Source organism: Dama dama, chromosome 17 (assembly GCF_033118175.1).
Source record: "Dama dama isolate Ldn47 chromosome 17, ASM3311817v1, whole genome shotgun sequence".
Lineage (NCBI taxonomy): Eukaryota > Metazoa > Chordata > Mammalia > Artiodactyla > Cervidae > Dama > Dama dama.
This window is the reverse complement of record NC_083697.1, coordinates 58926889-58950263: the sequence shown is the minus strand read 5'-3', so window position 1 is coordinate 58950263 and position 23375 is coordinate 58926889. Positions and strand designations below refer to the sequence as shown.

The following is a 23375-nucleotide window of genomic DNA, read 5'->3' as shown; positions in this document are numbered from 1 at the left end:
TGTTTTCCTGTTGGCCTTGAAGAAGCAAGATACTATAAATTCTATAGATGTGAGAAAATGAATTCTGCCAATAATTTCACAAGCTGGGGAGAAGACCCTGGGCTTCAGATGAGGTCACAGAACTGACTGCAGCCTTGTGACAGCCTGAGCCGAGGAACCACATAAACTGTGCCTGGGCTCCTGGACATGACGAGATAATAAAGGTGTTTCATTTTACTTCTAAGTTTGTGGAAGTTTATTATACAGCAATGGAAAATGAGAACAGCCTTTATAGGTATTATTAAATGATCAAATTTTTGAGTCTGAGTTGAATAAGGAGAAAAATAAAGGCAGGAACAGGCTGACAAGATGTAGCTGGAGGGTTTAATGTACTGCTGGTCCTGAGGAGGTTGAAGAATAGTCATTTAAGTACACAGACTGAGGGCAATTGTGATCAAAAAACAGTGATATTTTTATACAATGAATTTCTGTAGTTAATAGTGACCTGAATGAAAGTACATGAGCAACTGGATTGGACAGAAAGACGCTGGGCCCTGATTAGCTGGGTTCTCTGCTTGAAATCTCATAAAGCTGAAATCGAGGAGTTGCTGGACCTGATTTTTTTCTGGAACCTGGGGTTGTGGTGGGGCAGGGCCCCGTTTCAAGATCACGTGGTTCTTGACAGAGTTCAGTTGCCTGCGGATACAGGACTGAGGTCCTTTTTCCTGCCAGACATCAGGGGGGAGTCACGTTTATCGCTCCAAGGCGGCCCTCAGTTCTTTGCCATGTGACTCCCACTCCCAAAGGCAGTTCACAAAATGGCCTTTTGTTTTTTTTTCCTGTGCCCGCAGGACTCTTTCTCTCTGACTTTTTCCTTCAATTCCAGTCAGCTACAAGAGTCTTATCTGACGGAATGTGACCACAGGAGTGACTATCCTACGACCATTTGCCTTGTATCATAACATGAAAACTCACTTGCTCAGCTGTGTTCAACTCTTTGCGGCCCCATGGGCTGCAGCTCACCAGGCTCCTCTGTCCTTGGAATTTTCCAGGCAAGAATACTGGAGTGGGTTGCCATTTCCTCCTCCACGGGTTCTTCCCGACCCGTCCCAGGGATTGAACAAGTGTCTCCTGCTTCTCCTGCATCGGCAGGCAGATGTTTTCCCACTGAGTCACGTGAGAAGCCCCCGCCTTATAACGTAACCAGTAACAATCCCAGCATGCCCCTCTGTTCCCAGGTTCCCTGCGCACTGGAGTTTCCAGGTTATACACTGGTTGAACACCAGGAGGCAGGATTAATCGTGGCCATTTTAGAAATTTGCCTAGAGCAATTATCAAGGATTAGGAAAGCAAGAATATTTATTCACACTTTATGGATTAGAAACTGATTAAAAGTCTGTAAGTAAATTTTTACCAAAACTCCTTAATTTTTCATATCATTTTTAGGGCTCAGTGGTAGTGAATCCACTTGCCAATGCAGAAGGCATGGGTTCAATCCCTGAGATGGGAAGATACGCTGGAGAAAGAAATAGCAACCCTCGTGAATATTTTTGTCTGGGAAGTCCCACGGACAGAGAAGCCTGGTAGACTATAGTCCATGGAGTCACAAAAGAGTCAGATACAACTTAGTAACTGAAATATATATGCATATACATATTTAAATGTAATATTAAATGTAATGTTAAATATATACGCATATATATTTTATATTTTTACATTTAAGGTTTATTCTGAAGAAATAATCTGCTATGAAACTAATTGAAGTGTTTTTATAAAATATAAAATAAGACTGAAAAATAAAACTTTTAGAGGACATGTGATTGAGTATATAAATTTTTAGTATACACAATGATGAAAATGTTTTCAAAATTGTAAATATGATTAACACTAACAGAAAAAAAAATGAGACTTTGTCCTTTCACCTAGTATACTACAAGTACTCTATAAGTACACATGTGTATATATGTATACCTACAAAAATATTTAAGCTGTTTAGTGAATTAAGGGGAAAACTCTTAGTAAATCATTGTCAGTGCTCTTTAACAATCAGGGAAAACTCTCGATATGTCATTATTCATGAATTTCTTGATGTTCTCCAGATTGTAAAGATTCATTTTAACAAATAGCAACTTTTTTCATGAGATACAGTTGCCCATATTAATCATCTTAGGACAGAGATTTCAACATGAGAGAAGCATTCTATTGACTTACATTCCAAATATAAAAATTCTTTTGAAATTAAAATATACTATTTCTTGGAATAAAAAATTAAGTTGCTTTTAATCAGTGCATTAATTAAGAACATTTAAGAATTAAAGAGCAGAAACTCTGCACAGTTTGGTATATTTTTAAATAACATTAGTATAGAGCATCAATGCAGACTTAAATTCAGTTTTTGATTGGGGTTATTAGGTATATTTTGTATTTGTATCTACCAGATGGATTATAATACTCATTAAACTGCTGAACAAAAAAATGGGAATATGCCTTCATGATAATGCTTTTTATCATGCCCCACATCTGCATTCCTAATTTGTCTTAATTATGTACATATACAGTTTAGTCAATGTTTTGCATTTCAAAAATCTTTTCTAATTTCAAATGTATCTGATAGTTCATATGAGCAATTATGTATTTAAATGAGACAGTCATTGTCTAATTGGCATATTTCAATTTCCACTGAGATGTGCCAATTAAGTAGAATCCACTGTAGACCATACATAATATCTCCAACAGAGAATTTATGGACTATCAACTAAACACATTGGTTTTGAAGTAGCATATCCTTTTTCAAAAATGACTTTCATCAAGTGGGGTTGTGCTCCATCACATAAAATGCATTTCTACTAAAACATATATCATCATTGGTAAGTGCTTTCTTTATTTCTAGATTCAATATCCTCCTGTTTTATATAAGCAAATGTAATAAAGTTAGGGTGTTGGAATGATATTTGATCCATTGCATTTGTATTTAATGTCCCAGGAACAATGCTAATTTCTGAAGATGACTGAAAAAGCAATGCTTTATTATTTTTACTTTCTGTAAAATGTCCAAACAGTGATGCGGCAAGGTAAACCTTTCTGTCTCTCTACCTCGCTATATGTCTACCTACCTATCTATTTATGCTTTGTTCTATATGTGGCAGTGCATGATAAACTGTGTGAGTGGCTTATACAAGTTTTTAGGAATACCAAATTTCAGACAAGGTTTCCCATGTTTTACTCTTACAATAGATTTACTGAGATGAGCATTTAACCCAGTACAAAATATCAAATTCACAAGAATGAAGTCAAGAAATCTGTTTTAACATGAAAGTAAAGTCTTGCTATTAAGTATATGACAGGATCTCTTTCCTTTTCAAGGCCAAATAACATTTCACTGTTATGTGTAAACCACACTTTGCACTAAGTGTAATATACCAGACACAAAAAGACAAATACTGTATAATTTCACTTATGAAGAACTAAAGCAGTCAAGTTCACAGAAGCAGAGAGTGAACGATTGCTGTCAACAGCTGAAGTTGGGGAGGGAAAAGGGAATTATTTAGCAGATTCACTTTCAGTTCTGCATAATGGAAAAGTTCTGGAGACATTTCACAACAAGGCAAATACTAACAATACAGTACTGTACATTCAAAAATGGTTGAGGTGGTAAATTTTATGTTATTTTTTACCACAGTAAATAAATGTAAAAAAAGTAAAGTCTTACTAAATTTTTCTAGAAGTCTGGGAATCATAATCTGTATTGTTTGCTTATAAAATGGACCCATTGTCAATTCTCACTGTCATACTTTGGAACTTCCTTCTTTGTTTTCATTTGCTTGTTTTTAGATTTTCAAACTTATTAATATCTGTTTTTCTTTACCACATAAATTTCACCATTTTTTCTCTTGGTTTATAACATTATTTCTATTTTTCTTTCATCTTTATAAAATAATATGGCCAACAGTTTCTCATTTGAAAAAGATGGCTATGTTCAAAAATCACTTTTACAAATTTGTCCAAATTTTACCAAATACAATTAGATTATGTGATTCGGTCACATGCCAATTTTAGATATTTTTGTGATTGTTTTCTTATCAGTTTTAACACAGTTGTTTTGTTTTTTTTTTTTTAACTAAAAAGTCTTTCAAAATCCTGCTTTATGGAAAAGATGTCCTCATGGATAGAAAGCGAATTTCAATTAGAACTTTGTTTTTTAACCTTCTATATCATATTATAATAGTGCAATTTTGATAAGCTCAATCACAGCTGGATAAAGACAGTTTATAACCCCTTAGCATGTCTTTTTAAACCTGAACTTACTTCTTCCACATGCCATTTCACAAATTCTCTAAAATTACTATTTCATCAATATAGTCTAATTATTAGACTAATTACTAATTACATCACTATAGTCTAAAATCTTTCCGATCTTTTTAGCTTTCCGTATGTCTAGGATTTCACACAATCTTTACAACATAAATCTGAGTCTGAGCTCAAATGCTCCTTGTCTAGGACATTCTTAAGGTGTGTTTACGCTGTTTTTCCTTCAGCATTTATACTTTCCCAAGAAGCAAATCTTGCTGTTACTGTAAGTGGAAGGGCAATCTCGCCCCCTTTCTCTCAATCTCTCAATGTTTCTTTCTCATTTTTTTTTCTGGGCTAGTTATGCTTGAGGTTGTTTTAGTTTTCCCTAATGTCCTTTGCTATTTAGAAGTAATCATTATTTATCTTAAACAGGGCTTCTCTAATGTCTTTATGAATTTATGCAGTTAGAAATATGTTTAATGCTACAAAGTGTAAGACAAAATGCAATACAATTTTCACTTCTCTAGATAATTACTAAGTTTAATTTTTAAATAAAATTAATTCATGGTGGCTCTAGGTGGTAAATCTATTAATGGCATACAAATTTAAAGTTGTATGAGAAACATCCTATTTAAATCCAACGGTCTGTGATTGCATACATGAAATTTGTTCATATATAACTTGATGTCTAAATTTGAAACCTTTATTGGATATGCAGTATGGGTCAAATGAAACAACTGGTCCCAAGCTCTGATTGGCTCTGAATTACACTAACTAATAATGTGGTAGTCCATCTCTAAACACTATAATAAGGGGTGACACCATTACAATGTTCAGGATGCAACTTGCATCTTTTTATTTTAATTTTAAATTAATCTATTTATTTTAATTGGAGGCTAATTACTTTACAATATTATGGTGGTATTCTCCATACATCAACATGAATCAGCCATGGGTATACATGTGTCCCACCATCCTGAACCCCCTCCAACCTCTGGGCTGTCCCAGAGCAGTGGGTTTGAGTGTCCTGCTTCATGCATCTAACTTGCACTGGTCATCTATTTTACATATGGTAATATACATGTTTCAATGCTATTCTTTCAAATCATCCCACCCTCGCCTTCTCCCACAGAGTCCAAAAGTATGTTCTTTACATCTGTGTCTCTTTTGCTATCTCACATATAGGGTCATCGTTACTATCTTTCTAAACTCCATATATACGTGCTAATATACTGTATTGGTGTTTCTCTTTTTGACTTACTTCAATCTGTATAATAGGCTCCAGTTTCATCCACCTCATTAGAACTGACTCAAATATGTTCTTTTTTATAGCTGAGTAATATTACATTGTATATATGTACCACAACTTCCTTATCTATTCATCTGCCGATGGGCAGCTAGGTTGCATCCATGTCCTAGTTATTGTAAACAGTGCTGCAATGAACATTGGGTTACATGTGTCTGTTTCAGTTCTGAATTCCTTGGTGTGTATGCCCAGCAGTGGGATTGCTGGGTGATATGGTAGTTCTATTTCCAGTTTTTTAAGGAATCTCCACTGTTCTCTATAGTGGCTGTACTAGTTTGCATTCTCACCAGTAGTGTAAGAGAGTTCCCTTTTTTCCACACCCTCTCCAGCAATTGTTTTTTGTAGGCTTTTTGATGGCAGCCATTCTGACTGGCAATAGATGGTATATTGTTGTGGTTTTATTTTGCATTTCTCTGATGCAAAGAGCTGCCTCATTTGAAAAGACCCTGATGCTGGGAAAGATTGAGGGCAGGAGGTGAAGGGGACGACAGAGGATGAGATGGTTGGGTGGCATCACCAACTCAATGGAAATGGGTTTGTGTGGACTCTGGGAGTTGGTGATGGACAGGGAGGCCTGGCGTGCTGCAGTTCATGGGGTTACAGAGAGTCGGACACGACTGAGCGACTGAACTGAACTGAACTGATAATAAGTAACGTTGAGCATCTTTTCACATGTTTGTTAGCCATCTGTATGTCTTCTTTGGAGAAATGTCTGCTTAGGTCTTTGTCCCACTTTTTGATTGGGTTGTTTATTTTTCTGATATTGAGCTACATGAGTTGCTTGTATTCTTTGGAGATGAATTCTTTGTCATTTGTTTTGTTTGTTATTATTTTCTCCCATTCTGAAGGTTGCTTTTTCACCTTGCTTATGGTTTCTTTCATTGTGCAAAAGCTTTTAAGTTTAATTAGGCCCCATTTGTTTATTTTTGTTTTTATTTCCATTACTCTGGGAGGTGGGTTGTAGAGGATCTTGCTGTGATTTATGTTAGAGAGTGGTCTGCCTATGTTTTCCTCTAAGAGTTTTATAGTTTCTTGTCTTATATTTAGACCTTTAATCTATTTTGAGCTTGTTTTTACAACTTAGAACCTATGTGGGACATTTCTTCCAAAGATAAGAATGATTAATATTTGTTCTCAAAAATGAGTCATTTTTGTTTGAGGCATCACAGATTTTACTTAGATTTCACTTGAAATTTGTTTCTTGGTCTAAATTAAATAAGTTCGAGGCAGAGTCATGAGGTTAACCATTGGCATTTTGAGCAATGGGTTTTCTCCAAAATTACATAGCAAGAGGTAGTATTACTTTTGCAGACATTAAGCAAAACAATCCTGAAGAAAAGAAAAGAAAAAAAAGCCTGGAGGCATAGCACTTCCAGACTTCAGATAATACTATAAAGCTACAATAATCAAAACAGCATGTTATTGCCCCAAAACAGATATGTAAAGCAATAAAATAGAATAGAGAAGCCAGGAAAAAAAAATAAAAAACACACACCCACAGTCAACTAATCTACAACAATCGACAAAAGAATATACAATGGGGATAAGATAGTCTCTTTAGCAAGTGGTGTTGGTAAAGCTGAATAGCTCCTTGTAAATCAAGAAAATTATAATACTCCCTCACAGCATGTACAAAAATAAACTCAAAATTATTTAAATGACTAAATATGAGAGATGACACTTTAAAACTCCTAGAGTGAACATAGACAAAACGTTCTCAAACACAAATTGTAGCAATTTTTTTTTTTATATCAGTCCCCCAAATTAAAAGACGCTTACTCCTTGGAAGGAAAGTTATGACCAACCTGAATAGCATATTTAAAAGCAGAGACATTACTTTGCCAACAAAGCTCTGTCTAGTCAAGGCTATGGTTTTTCCAGTGGTCATGTATGGATGTGAGAGTTGGACGGTGAAGAAAGCTGAGCACTGAAAAATTGATGCTTTTGAACTGTGGTGTTGGAGAAGACTCTTGAGAGTCCCTGGGACTGCAAGGAGATACAACCAGCCCATCCTAAAAGAGATCAGTCCTGGGTGTTCATTAGAAGGACTGATGCTGAAGCTGAAACTCCGATACTTTGGCCACCTCATGTGAGGAGTTGACTCATTGGAAAAGACCCTGATGCTGGGAGGGTTTGGGGGCAGGAGAGGAAGGGGACGAATGGATGAGATGGCTGGATGGCATCACCAACTCAATGGACATGGGTTTGGGTAGACTCTGGGAGTTTGCCGATGGACAAGGAGGCCTAGCGTGGTGAGATTTATGGGGTCACAAAAAGTCAGACGTGACTGAGTGGCTGAACTGAACTGAACTCCCAAATATAAAAGAAAGAAAAGCAAAATTGGGACCTATCAAAAGCTTTTGCACATCAAATGAAACAATTAACAAAAAAAAAAAAAAAATGAGAACCTTGGGGATGGGAGAAAATATTTGTAAATGATGTGACAGACAAGGAGTTAATATCCAAAATATAGAAATAGCTCATACAACTCTGTAACAACAACAAAAAGTTCAGTCAAAAAGTAAGAAGAAGACCTAAATAAAAATTTCTCTAAAGACATACAAAATGCCAACAGACATATGTAAAGATGCTTAATATAATTAATTATTACAGGAACACAAGTCAAAACTATAGTGAGGCATCATCTCACACCCATCAGGAGGAATATCATCAAAAAGTCTATAAATAATAAATGCTAGAGAGTGTGTGGAGAAAAGGGAGCCTCCTACATGTTAGTGGGACTGTAAACTGGTGCAGCCACTATGCAAAACATTATGAAGATTTCTTTAAAAGTAAAAACTAAAAATAGAGCTACCATATGATCCAGCAATCCCTTTCTTGGGTATATATTCAGAGAAGATAAAAACTCTAATTCAAAAAGATATGTGCTGTATGATATTCAGAGCAGTACTGTTTACACTAGGCAAGACAAGGGGAAAAAATCCAAGTGCCTGTCAAGAGATGTGGCATTTGTGTACACACACCACACACACACACACACACACACACACACACACACACACACTGAGGAATACTACTCTGTCATAAAAAAGAATGCAAATATTGCTTCTAAAGCAGTGTGGATGAGTTTAGAGATTATCATTCTGAATGAAGCAAGTCAGACAGAGAAAGACATATCATACGGTAACACATACATGGAATCTAAAAAAAATAATACAAATTAGCTTATATGCAAAACAGAAACAGACTTACAGACATAGAAAACAAAATTATGGTTAGTAAAGGGGAAACAAGTAAGGGAAGGTTGAATTAGGATTATGGGATTAACATACAAAGTACTATACATAAAATAGACAATCAAGATGGATTTACTGTACATGGCACATGGAACTGTATTCAATATGTTAAAATAATCCATAATAGAAAGCCATCTAAAAAATATGTATGACTGAATCACTCTACTGTATACTTGAAACTAACACAGTATTGTAAATCAACTGCACTTCAATAAATAGAAAGTTAGAGTAGTTTCTGACTTTATACTATACATATCTTATTTCTATTTCTCTACCTACATGCTGCCAGTGTTGATTGTCAAGGGGTATTTGTGTGTGTGTGTGTGAGATACAATTTCTGGTCATGAACGCTCATGCTCTAATGTGGGGGTATCAGTAAAATTGGTCAGGAATTTTCCCAGAAGTCATTCCTGTATTTGACATCTGACAATGAAGTAAATTTTGACATAGGTAACTGTAAACCACATAAATATATCTAGGAAAAACAAATGATTGAGCTCCCAACTCAACTTCCCATTAACGTGTTCCCTATCATGCCCTCAGTAAGTCTAGCACAGGGGTAAATAAAGGGAAAAAAAATAATGAAGTTGGAGTATTGTTTTAATCAATTACAATTAAAAAAAATCTTGATTTTACTTACTTTACACAGAAGTATGACCATATGAAACCATGGCGAGGGTCCCTAGAAGGGAACTGGTATGCATCTATTCAGCTTCATGGTGAATTTTCCTCTGGCTCTGAGTATAATACCTGCATTTAATACTGGTTGTTTTTCCCACACACACTAGAATCCTGCCTTGCACATAGACCCACCAGGGTCTTTTTCAACCTTACTTGCAATAGATTTTTTTAAACTAATTTATTTAGAAACTAACAAAAAGAGTGTGCATGTGTGTGTTTCTTTCTAACTTACAGCCTTCCTAAAATTCCAGGACCTTTAACTAGGGATTTAATTGAGTGAGCTGTTTCCTCCATATTCTCTTAGGAGTGTGGCATTGACATTGTCAACAATCACTGGGACACCAAAACTCTGATTTAAAATGCACCCCGCTATCCTAGGAATTTAGGACATTTCTGTCATTCTGCCTGTAATGCCACATTCTGCCTGACTGTACCCAACACTGAGACTCCCCAGTCCAGTCCCCCAGGAACAATATAGTTTTGAATTGTGTCTAAAATTGTGATCAGATTGTATCTAAAAGCTATCAACTAGTATTCCTATATGCATTATTTTCCCAGAAGAACTTCTAAGAATTATTTTCTAAAGCTAGAATAGCACCTGAAATTTCTAGTGCATATTTATTGATAAGTCAACTCTCAGTTTCCTTTTTCAGTATTGTTGGCACTATTTTTGAGTTTAAGACAGTTGTGTTAATGCTATACAATTAGAAACAAGGAATCAAAATGGATATATATTAGCTTATGTTTTTGAATGCCACCACCTCTTCATCCTTTTTTGATAACAGGATACCTGACTACATAGGTGGACATGTGACTGTGCGTCAATAATGGTGCTACATAGCAGTGGCTATGGTGATAAGATCAAATATTAGGAAACATTAACTGGAAAAATTCATGCATTCACCAAGTGTCTAGGTTTATGAAGGATACAAGTAAATGAAGGATTGATATAACTTATTAGGAAGTTTTCATCAAATAAATGAGTTCTGAGATGCTTTCCATAGAAAGAAATGATGTTAATGAAATAGGCAGAGTAATACTCCCCCATTTCCTACTCTCCAGCAGCTATCAACATGGTATCTAACATGGCAAAAAGGACTTTGCAAATGTCATTAAATTAAGAATTTTGAGAAGGGGAGATTTTCCTGGATCATCTGGCTATGCCCAATGTAACTGCAAGAGTGGGAGAATGTGAGGGTGGGATATTTCAAAAGAACAGCATGTATACTATCTATGGTGAAACAGATCACCAGCCCAGGTGGGATGCACGAGACAAGTGCTCCGGCCTGGTGCACTGGGAAGACCCAGAGGAATCGGGTGGAGAGGGAGGTGGGAGGGGGGATCGGGATTGGGAATACATGTAAATCCATGGCTGATTCATATCAATGTATGACAAAACCCACTGGAAAAAAAAAATAATAATAATAAAAAAAAAAAAAGTGAAGGAAGAAAAAAATTCATAGGAGACAATGTATGTAATGACAGAAGCAGAGGGTCACAGAGAGAGAGGTTTGAAGATGCCCCTCTGCAGGCTCTGGAGGTGGAGAAGGAGCCATGATCTCAGGAAGCCAGGTTATGTCTAGAAACTAGAAAAGGCAACAGAATGGATCCTTCCTTGAACCATTAGCAGGAGCATCTTGATATCAGCCCCTTGAGACTGATATGAATTTCTGCCCTCCAGAATTCTAGGGTAATACATTTATGTTGTTTTAAGCCACTAATTTGTAGTGATAAGTAGAAACACAAAACTAATACATTTATCTAATATCTAAGAAAGTTAGAATTAGTTTGAAAAATAATGAAGAAAAATCTATGCAGAGGAAGAAGATCCTTTAGCAAGAGTCTGTCCAGTTAAGAATAATAGAAAAGGAAAGGTCACTGGGAAAATAATGAATATATTCTGAAAGAAGATATTGAGGTGGGAAGGAGTAGCCATTTACCAAAGAGCAGTGTAGGTCAAGGTCAGGATTCTGGGAGGCATGTATGCATTTTAAAATAAGACTATGTGAATGGAATATGATCAGACTTTCAATTTGAAAATATTTCTCTAATTCCACTCTGGAGAATGGTTATGTGTGCAGGGGGAAATCTTGGGGCATTCCTTCAGGTCTGGAAAATTATCTAGTGGTGAGTGATGGTGGGGAGGGGCATGAGGGAAGATAAATATTTAGAAGCAATGTAGGACTGATGCTGAGGCAGAAGCTCTGATGCTTTGGCCACTTGATGTGAAGAAATGACTCATTGGAAAAGACTCTGATGCTGGGAAAGATTGAAGGCAGGAGGAGAAGCGGATGAAAGAGGATGAGATGGTTGGATGGCATCACTGAATTGATGGACAGGAGTTGGTGATGGACAGGGAAGCCTGGCGTGCTGCAGTCTATGGGGTTGCAAAGAGTTGGACATGACTGAGTGACTGACCTGAACTGAACCGAACAGAAATCATCAGATAAGGTATGACAGCAGCTGGCCGAAGCGGAAATGTTAAAAGTGCACAGATGTTGACATGATCAAGAAGTTTTTGGAAGATGAAATTCATGTGTGGGATGTGTGAGGGTATGGTTGTGTAGAGTACATTCCCATCAGTAATTTTATATGGACACATCAAAGCTGAGAGACAGGTTTTGAAAGGGTCCTATGAATGTGGTGAAATTTCACTATTAATTACAATTGGAGAGAAGTAAATAGCACCACCCAGAAATAAGGGGAAGTAGGGAGGGAGGGAAAATGGGAGAAAGAAAGAGACTGACAGAGACACAGCGATTTTAGATCCTGAAATCACAGGCATCTGAAACAAGTTCTACCTGGACACTTGTCATATTTTTACCAGATGAACCAAAATTTTCCTTTCACTTTTTAGTTATGGTTCCACAACCAGTTCTTGACAAATACTAATTCAATTCACTTTAAAATAAAATTTCCAGAAGTAAATGATTTTATAGTTAACAAGACAAGCCATCTTCTAGTGGCTTCTAGAATTTGTCCCCAGGCTCTGACCTAAACCATACTACGGTAGAGGGAGGGTTTTGACCCATCTGAGCAATTACATGTGTGGGGATGGGCCTCTGGGGGCGCTGATGTGTCTGCATGACCTCAAGTGCTGAAGCACCAATAAGCTGGATCCTCACATGTGTCTCAGGCTCTGTTGACTCATAATACTTGATGTAATTCCACCGCAATCTTTTGAATTGAAGAATTTTTAGGTGTTCCATTAGTACCTCCTTCAAGACTACTGAAGGTCAGTTATCTAGGATCTTTCTGTCAGCAGTAGATAATTTTGCGGCAGAAATATTCTTCTCTCAGGCTCTCACAGTCATGCAGGGAGCAGATGGTAAGAACAAGAAGAAGCATACAATAGACCTATTTTTTTTTATTCTAGCCGAAACTCAGTAGAAGTCATACATCGTGATGATAATAAAGTAATACTTAATGATATGGCTACATCTTAAAACACATAGTGTTAATTTTATTAGAAAGATCATCTATGGGTCTTAATTCCAAAGCTGACCACAGATAGGACTTGCTGTACGTACTACAGATTTATCATAATGCATTTTATGTTACTTTTACTAAAGAGAATTCACACATACATACTGGTGTACAATCTGCCTTTCACCTAAGTATATATCTCAATTATTTTATACTTTTAAAAATTATCCTACTTGTTATATCTTATGCTTTTTAAAATAATTTTCAGATAATGCATGCTATGTGTTGAAAAGAAAATCTTAGTGTCTTTTTTAGCACTACAAGCAGTCTGTCAGTCTCATAATCTGAAAAAAGAAATCTTGATTATCAAAATTCCACAACATAGAGCTAACTGCTGTCAACATTTGGTTTATTTTTTCCAGACACATATATGCATGTGAATCCATATTGTTACACTCTCAGATTGCAAAATTTGGATCACATTGCATGTAACATTTTGTATTTTTTTCAGGCACACAGTATTATAGCCTAAATTTATTTCTGTGCCAGTGGATGTACATTAACAACTTCATTTTTATGATTAATACATTATTTTCAGATCATCTATCATTTATTCAATCAGTTGACTGTTTCTGATCATTTAAGTTACTGTAGATGTTTTGATATACAAGAGTGTGTGGTAACTATGTCTTTGTGGTTACATTCATATATGTGTAACTTCAGGATCAAATTTTGTGAAAAAATATATTTGGATTTAATTTCAATTTTTATTGAGAAGACAGTAATAGTCTCTTCTCTCCTTATAGTATTGAGTGCTTAGTTTAGAGAATTTAATAGAGCTTTACTTAATTATATTTTTCTCATTATAATACACAGATGACTCTTAAAAGTTATGTCTTCATCTGAAACTGATGTTAACATTGAAAGTGACACTGAAACAGCGCTAGACTCCAGAGTGCCATTTAAATGTCAGTATATTTTCTCTTTGAAGGTTGGCTTTATTTTATTTTATTTTTTGAAGGTTGGCTTTAAACAATTAATGGTGCTTTAAAAAATTTCTTAGTGTTACTTTTGCTCCAATATGTACATACAGATACATTTCTAATATGATCAATTGAAGCACAGTCCCCTAATTCAACAATGAAAGGATGCTTATTTTCTACTGTGGGTTATATATACAATCTATTTTTTCACACGCTTCTAGTATAATATATTGAAATGTGTATAGATATAGATACATTTGCCAACATCACCACTGTTGATAGCAGGTTGTAGCACAGACTGCAAAATGTTCCTCAATGAGCCTCTTTCATAGTAATAGCGTATTTACCTGTACCTGTGGCTACTCAGAATAAAGACTGTATTTTCAGCCTCTTTTTCAGGACACGGTCATAAGTTTAAATAATGACAAGAAGAATGTCAGTAGAAATAGTCAGTACAAACTCTGTGAAATGTCTTAGCAAAGAATATGCCTTTCTTCTTTCCGTTTTGTCTTCTTGTTAACATCAATAGGAGTTTTAGTAATTGAAAGTAGAAAAGCCATTTTGAACCACATAAGGATGGAGATCGCATACAAAGTAAAATGACATCAAAAGAACGCGAGTCACTGACACTGCAGAGCAAGCACCAGCTCTGGGCTGTTTATTTGAACTTTTATGTTGGACAGAAGGAAGCATCTATCCTGGGGTTCTGTCACTCACCGCTTAAATTAAACACAGGGGAAACAGAAAACATTACTTTTTCTTAAAATACAAATTTATTTATTTTAATAGGAGGCTAATTAGTTTACAATATTGAAGTGGTTTTGCCATACATTGACTTTACTTTTTAATATCTAAATTAACCAAGGATTTTTGTTTTTTTTGAAAATAAATGTGTGAAATACATATATATGTATTTATACACATATACACATATATATACTTACTATATGTGTGTGTATAAATACATATATATACATATATATGTATATGCTTTTATTACTTGAAATAAAAATCAGGGCTAAATAACTGCAAAATTCCCAAATAACTTTTAAAAGTTATATTTTCAATATATACAGTTGTCATTTACTATTATAATCTGGTGTATACATGTAACTATGTGCCATGAATGGCATGATTTTCTGTAGAATTTTTTTTTAATTCTTAGACAATGAAAATACTCAGATGTCATCATATTCTTTATGCAGAAGCAATATTGAAAGGATTTTAAAATATATATATATAGAGAGAGATTTAAACCCTCTAAACTTTAAAATTCTCCTTGAGTTTTTGAAGGGCACTTTTAAGAACTGACTTGGAAGATGCTGTAGAAGTCTTTTGAAACATAAACATTCAGCTTTTTCCCCTATTATCTGAAGCAGGAATCTTGCTATAAAAGAATTTCATACTTACCCTGGTGGACACGTTAGTGAAAGTAGAATAAAGCTTTTTCCTACCTGCCACAGTTTACTTTGTCATTTCTACTAAAAATAGTTTGCATCTGCATTTCCCAAGAATGAGACACAATTTCTATGTTACTAGAAAACTTTCAAAGGGCAACTCAATAGTTAAAATGTAGCTTTTCTAAGGATTTGGCTTTCTGTAAAGTTAAACCTCCTAACTGACTCCTTAAGTTGAAGGAGAACAATAATGAACCTGCTGGAAATTAGGGTTCTATACATTTGCAAAAGAAATGGATTTCCATTCTTGATGTCTAAGTCAGTGTTTATTTCTACAGCGGTGTGTATCCACAACATTGCTTTTCTTGCTTGTGTTTTGATTAGTGGCTGAGAACACTTGTTGTCAGACTCCTTCTCTACCACAGTCAAATAAAATGAATGCACTTGTCAATATGTACACCTATGGCTGATTTGTGTTGATGTTTGACAGAAAACAACAAGATTCTGTAAAGCAATTATCCTTCAATTAAAAAAAAATGAACCTTCACTCTTAGATGTTAAGCAGGTTTAGTGACAGTTCTGGGTCAAAATTTTAAATGTCATTTTACTACTACTCTGACCTCTGGATACAAAAATTCTCTCTGAGGTTCTAGGCCTTTTGTTTCTTAGAATTCTTTACTTTGTCATTTTCGTTCTTGCTTAGTTTCCTCAAATAAAGCCATGTTTACCTAAGTATGTTTTGCCATGACCACTTCTTCCTTAGGTGAATTCTCTGATCTTTCATTTTGATTTGCCTGAATTATTGTGACTCAGTTCTCAACAGTTATTCCCTGGTTTTGGTTTTTCCTTACTGGGCAGTTAGTACTCTTTTTTTTTTTTAAAGAAGTCAGAATATTTCATTTACATCATTAACTTCAGTGTATATTGTTTTGCTATTTTGCATTAAACCACATGTTTATTATTTTGTTTTTGTAAAAATAAGTAAAAGGTCCACATTTTCTCTCTCATACCAGCCACGTTTGTAATTCTCTTTTCTATAATGTTTAAGCATGATGGTGAACAAATTTACATTTTCATGTAGTTTGGATGGGATTAATATTGACTATTTCTGGAGCAGATGGTTTCAGAGGCTTATTGTTTTCTCTATATTTACCTGATATTTTATAACCTTTATGAATCAGAATAATGTCCTTCACAAATTTGTTTAATTAAAGTTATGTACTTTTAATAGGACAGATACACAACTATTTGAGGCTTACAAACTACATCTTTGGTAAGGGAAATGGTTTCGTGACATGTATACAATTGCTATTAGGTGTAACTCAATATATTCTATAAGATTGTAAATATTTTATACAACAATACAAATAAAATATTTTTCTATTATATTTATTATGTTGAAACACAGTAGCTGTTTCCTGTTAGCTAATATAAACAACATAAATAACACTGTCAAATTCAATAAGTTGGAAGTGCTGACAATTCTAGGCTTCAAGATTTAACTCATTCTGTAATTACACTTTTTTGTGTGGTTTGGAGTTATTCCAATATTTGCTCAGTAGATTAAAATGGGAGCATATTTAAACACCATTTATATGCCATTATTTTGTGTTTTACTAAAGCAGTTTATATAATAGTTTCATTATGTTTGGCATAAAGGAAAAATAAAAACATTGCAGTGTCTAGGCAAGAGAGTGTCAGGAACGACTTAGGATAGTTCATCTCTCAAAGTCTTGGGAAGCGTAGGGATAGGAAACACTACAACAAGTTGGAAATCTGAAAAGTGGCAGTTCACTTTTGGTGAATGTGGCATGTGCATGCTTCAGTGGAAAACATCTGGTGATGAAAATGGACGACAGAGCATGAGGGCTTCTACAGGAGGAAAGGGGGACTAAGAATAAGAAAAGTGGGTGTTAATGTCCAACACTAATATTACAGATTTTGCATCTGGGATCTTTCTTTGCATTTACAGTAGATAAATTCATGAGCTGATGACCAGTGATTTCTGCCACGGTGCCTAGAGAAATAGCTACAGGGTCAGTGTAAATGACTTCGAAAATGACATCCTGGGCATGGTGGTAAACCACCATCCCATCTTCTTCTCTGCAGGTCAGAAATTCATTTTCCTGGGAATTTAGTTGAGGGAGGCACTGTTTACAAAATTCATCTCCTAGAGATCCCACAGGGGCAATGACCAGAATCACATAATGATAAGCAGTGTACACACAGTAGAAATCCCTGAAGCATAAGTTAGTATTGGGGTTAAAAAGTTTTTCTGCTGCAATCTCAAACCTCTATCTTCCATAAGGTGAATCCTGGGGTGGCTTCCCAGTATTGAATTCAGTGCTGCAGCTGAAGGAGTGAAAGTGAAAGTCCTCAGTCGTGTCTGACTCTCTTCGACCCCATGGACTATACAGTCCATGGAATTCTCCAGACCAGAATATTGGAGTGGGTAGCCTTTCCCTTCTCCAGGGGATCATCCCAATCCAGGGATCAAACCCAGGTTTCCTGCATTGCAGGTAGATTCTTTACCAGCTGAGCCACAGCAGAAGCCCAGCTGAAGATGCCTTCTAATTTTCAACTGATAGGCGAGCCATGGCTGCCACTGTTATTCTTGACAGAGGGCTGCACAGAATTCCCATGATGTTTTCGAATATAGTCAAAATATTCTTTGTGCTGGTTATGAAAAAAACAGAAAATTTGAACATCTGTCCTGCAATCACTTTGGCCTTCTCTAACCATTGTGTTAGATGAACTTTTGAATAGTCTGCTGTGTACAATTCTATACTTTCACTCCATTCAGCCACAACATAATCACCACCAACTTGTTTTGAGGCACTCTGCACTGCTATTGAGGTGCTGAGAGAGGCCATCAGAGGGCAGACAGACTGAAACCACAGTCACAGAAAACTAACCAATCTAACCACATGGACAAAGTTTTTGTCTAACTCAATGAAACTAAGCCATGACGTGTAGGGCCACCCAAGATGGACAGGTCATGGTGGAGACCTGACCTGACAAAATGTGGTCCATTGGACAAGGGAATGGCAATCCACTTCGGTATTCTTGCCTTGAGAACCCCATGAACAGTATGAAAAGGCAAAAAGATAGGACACTGAAAGATGAACTCCCCAGGTTGGTAGGTGCCCAATATGTTACTGGAGATCAGTGGAAAACAATTCCAGAAAGAATGAAGGGATGGAACCAAAGCAAAAACAGTACCCAGTTGTGGATGTGACTGGTGATAAAAGCAAGGTCTGATGGTGTAAAGAGGAATGTTGCATAGGAACCTGGAATATTAGGTCCATGAATCAAGGCAAATTGGAAGTGGCCAAACAGGAGATGGCAAGAGTAAACAATAACATTTTAGGAATCAGCGAACTAAAATGGATTGGAATGGGTGAATATAACTCAGATGACCATTATATCTACTACTGTGGGCAAGAATCAATTAGAAGAAATGTAGTAGCCATCATAGTCAACAAAAGAGTCTGAAATGCAGTACTTGGATACAATCTCAAAAATGATCTCTGTTCATTTCCAAGGCAAACCATTCAATATCACGGTAATCCAAGTCTATGCCCCAAACAGTAATGCTGAAAAAGCTGAAGTTAAATGGTTCTATGATGACCTACAAAGTCTTTTAGAACTAATACCCAAAAAAGATGTCCTTTTCACTATAGGGGACTGGAATGCAAAAGTAGGAAGTTAAGAAACACTTGGAGTAACAGGCAAATTGGGCCTTGGAGTACAGAATGAAGCAGGGCAAAGGCTAATAGAGTTTTGCCAAGAGAACACACTGGTCATAGCAAAAACCCACTTCCAACAACACAAGAGAAGACTCTACAGATGGATATCACCAGATGGCCAACACCAAAATCAGACTGATTATATTCTTTGTAGCCAAGGATGGAGAAGCTCTATACAGTCAGCAAAACAAGACCAGGAGCTGACTGTGGCTCAGATCATGAACTCCTTATCGTCAAATTAAGATTTAAATTGAAGAAAGTAGCGGGAACCACTAGGCCATTCAGGTATGACCTAAATCAAATCCCTTACAATTATACAGTGGGAGTGACAAACAGATTTAAGGGACTAGATCTGATAGACAGAGTGCCTGATGAACTATGGATGGAGGGTCCGGACATTGTACAGGAGACAGGGATCAAGACCATCCCCAAGAAAAAGAAATGCAAAAAAGCAAAACGACTGTGTGAGGAGGCCTTACAAATAGCTGTGAAAAGAAGAGAGGTAAAAAACAAAGGAGAAAAAGAAAGATATACTCATTTGAGTGCAGAGTTCAAAAAATAGCAAGGAGGGATAAGAAAGCCTTCCTGAGTGATCAGTGCAAAGAAATAGAGGAAAACAACAGAATGGGAAAGACTAGAGATGTCTTCAAGAAAATTAGACATACCATGGGAACATTTCATGCAAAGATGTGCTCAATAAAGGACAGAAGTGGTATGGACCTAACAGAAGCAGAAGATATTAAGAAGAGGTGGCAAGAATACACAGAATAACTGTACAAAAAAGATCTTCATGACCCAGATAATCATGATGGTGTGATCACTCACCTAGAGCCAGACATCCTGGAATGTGAAGTCAAGTGGGCCTTAGGAAGCATCACTAAGAACAAAGCTAGTGGAGGTGATAGAATTGCGGTTGAACTATCTCAAATCCTAAAAGATGATGCTGTGAAAGTGCTGCACTCAATATGCCAGCAAATTTAGGAAACGGAGCGGTGGCCAAAGGACTGGAAAATGTCAGCTTTCATTCCAATCCCAAAGAAAGGCAATGCCAAAGAATCCATAAACTACTGCACCATTGCACTCATCTCACATGCTAGTAAAGTAATCCTCAAAATTCTACAAGCCAGGCTTCAGCAATACATGAACTGTGAAATTTCAGATGTTCAAGCTCGTTTTAGAAAAGGTAGAGGAATCAGAGATCAAATTGCCAACATCTGCTGGATCATCGAAAAAGCAAGAGAGTTCCAGAAAATATCTGTTTCTGCTTTATTGACTATGCCAAAGCCTTTGACTATGTGGATCAGAATAAATTGTGGAAAATTCTGAAAGAGATGGGAATAGCAGACCACCTGACCTGCCTCTTGAGAAATCTGTATGCAGGTCAGGAAGCAACAGTTAGAACTGGACATGGAACAAGAGACTGGTTCCAAATAGGAAAAGGAGTATCTCAAGCCTATTTATTGTCACCCTGGAGTTTCAGCTTCAACATCAGTCTTTCCAATGAACACCCAGGACTGATCTCCTTTATGATGGACTGGTTGGACCTCCTTGCAGCCCAAGGGACTCTCAAGAGTCTTCTCCAACATCACAGTTCAAAAGCATCAATTCTTTGGCACTCAGCTTTCTTTATGGTCCAACTCTCACATCCACTGGAAAAACCATAGCCTTGACTAGATGGACCTTTGTTGATAAAATAATGTCTCTGCTTTTCAAATATGCTATCTAGGTTGGTCATAACTTTCTTTCCAAGGAGTAAGCATCTTTTAATTTCATGGCTGCAATCACCATCTGCAGTGATTTTGGAGCCCAGAAAAATAAAGTCAGCCTTGTTTCCACTGTTTCCCCATCTATTTGCCATGAAGTGATGGGACTGGATGCCATGATCTTAGTTTTCTGAATGTTGAGCTTTAAGCCAACTTTTTCACTCTCCTCTTTCACTTTCACACATAAAAAAAAAACAAAGGAAGACATAACAATCAGGAAACACATTAAAAGTATGATGATTTACATTTATTTAACAGATGATTTACATATATTTAAGAGATTCCAATTATTATTAATTAATAGTTTGTATTATGAGACTTATAAAATAAATAATTCTATCTCTTTGCCTAATATACTTATATACCATTATGGATGTGTTCTTCACAGTCTAGCCTGAGAATTCTCACGTATCACCAGAACACTGATATTTATACAAAACAAAGTTTCAGAATAACGTGTAGCTCTTGTTATCCAATGATCTATTACCAAAATCTCTGCTGACTGATAGTCAATATTGCATATATTATAGAGAATTTAATAAAAATGAAGTCATCCTTGACATTAGGATATTTTGATTGCCTCTCCAAATTAATTTATTAAAATTTTTGAAAGTGTAAAACCTGATCACAAATTGTAAATAAATAAAAGCTTTTAGGCTGTTAGCTTATGTATGCATTGATCGCTTTATTCAAAATCAGTTAAGACATATTAATTCATTTATTGAACATATAGATGTAAAAGAATGAAATTAGAAATTTTCTAACACCATGTACAAAAATAAACTCAAAATGGTTTAAAGTCATAAATGTAAGATGGGATACTATAAAACTTTAAAAATAAAACTTTGACAGAACATTCTTTGACATAAATAATAACAGTGTGTTTTTGATTTAAAAATCAAAGGAAATAAAAACAAAAATAATCAAATCAGGTCTAATTAAATTTAAAAGACTTCACACAGTAAATAAAACTATCAACAAAATAAAAGGACAGCCTACTGAATGGGAGAAGATATTTGCAAATAATATGGCTAATAAGTGGTTAATATAAAAAAATATATAAATAGCTCATCAAACCCAACAGCAAGAAACAAAACAAACACACACACACATGCACACACTCACACACACACACACAACTGGATTAAAAAACGGACAGAAGACCTGAAGAGACAGTTTTACAAGGAAGACATACAGATGCCCAAAAAGCACATGAAAAGATGTTCAACATTGTGAATCATCACAGAAATGTAAGTTAGAACCACAATAAGGCATCACTTCACACCTATAAGAATGACTGTCATCAATATGAAAACAAATAACAAATTTTGGCAAGAATGTGGAGAAAAGGTAACCCTCATACACTCATACACTGTTATACTCTTAAACTCATACACATTGGTGGGAATGTAAGTTGGTACAACCACTGTGGAAAACAGGATGGAAGTTTCAAGGAAACTAAAAGAACCACCACCATATGACCCAGAAATTCCACTCCTGCGTATGTATCAGAAAAAGATAAAAACACTCATTTGAACAGCTTCATGCACCCAAAAGTTCACAGCAGCATTATTTACAATTGCCAAGATAATGAAACCACCTAAGTGTTCCTTAACAGAGAAATGGATAAAGAAAATTTGGCACGCGCGCACACACACACACACACACACACACACACACACACACACACACACAAAGGCATACTGCTCAGCTGCCGGGCCTGCCGGCTAGATGAACAGGCCGAGGACGCAATCACCAGAGCACCTGAGAAATAAAAGACTAAGAAAGATGGGGTTGAGAGGGACGGAGTCAGCTTGTGACTGATTCCGACGACTTTATTGAGGGGTAACATACATATATATACTAACAGGATTCACCAAATTTTAGATCAAAGACTTGCATACGTGCAGAACTGCAGACACTAGTTTTAGCTCAGGAGTTTTATCTTAACTCCAGCAGAGCATGGCACCAGGTTCTTACAATCAGGTAAAGACTACCTAGACATAAGCCATTCACAGGAGCCCGATAATCTTATCAGAGTCAGGAAGATGGGCAAATGGTGGCTGCAGCGATTTCCTTGAGGGAGGTGAGAAAGGCCAATTTGCACTTTAACAAATCAGGGGTGGCAGGACAGAGAGGGACCTTTTGATCTCTCTCAGGGCCGAGAAGGGGCCTGAGCAGTCAGGCCGGCTCCCCGCATCTCCCCCTTTTCTTTTGACTAATGGCCATTATATCTCCCTCAAAGGAAATGGCCGCGTTTGCAAACGGGAAAACATCAGCAATCTTTTATTTATCATCTCAGATATGCATTGACAAATGCAAGGGCCAAAACACAGCAATAACAATATGCATATAATGATAAAAATTATAGATTTCCACCAACCACTATGAAACCAGGCAGATATCTGACTCCAAATGCTGGAGTCAGAAAAATCCATAGCGGCTACTTGTTGTTTCATATCTTCTAAAGCATCAGAAACATTTGAGGAATAATCAGGAATATATACACAACACTCCATTTTTATTAAGGCACATGTTCCCCCT

General features: G+C 36.2%; 1 pseudogene; it reads right to left on the bottom strand.

The window, feature by feature from the left end:
* Positions 1 to 17232: 17232 nt before the first annotated feature.
* LOC133071849 (phytanoyl-CoA hydroxylase interacting protein-like) overlaps positions 17233 to 23375 on the bottom strand; it is a 108367-nt pseudogene continuing 102224 nt past the window's right edge.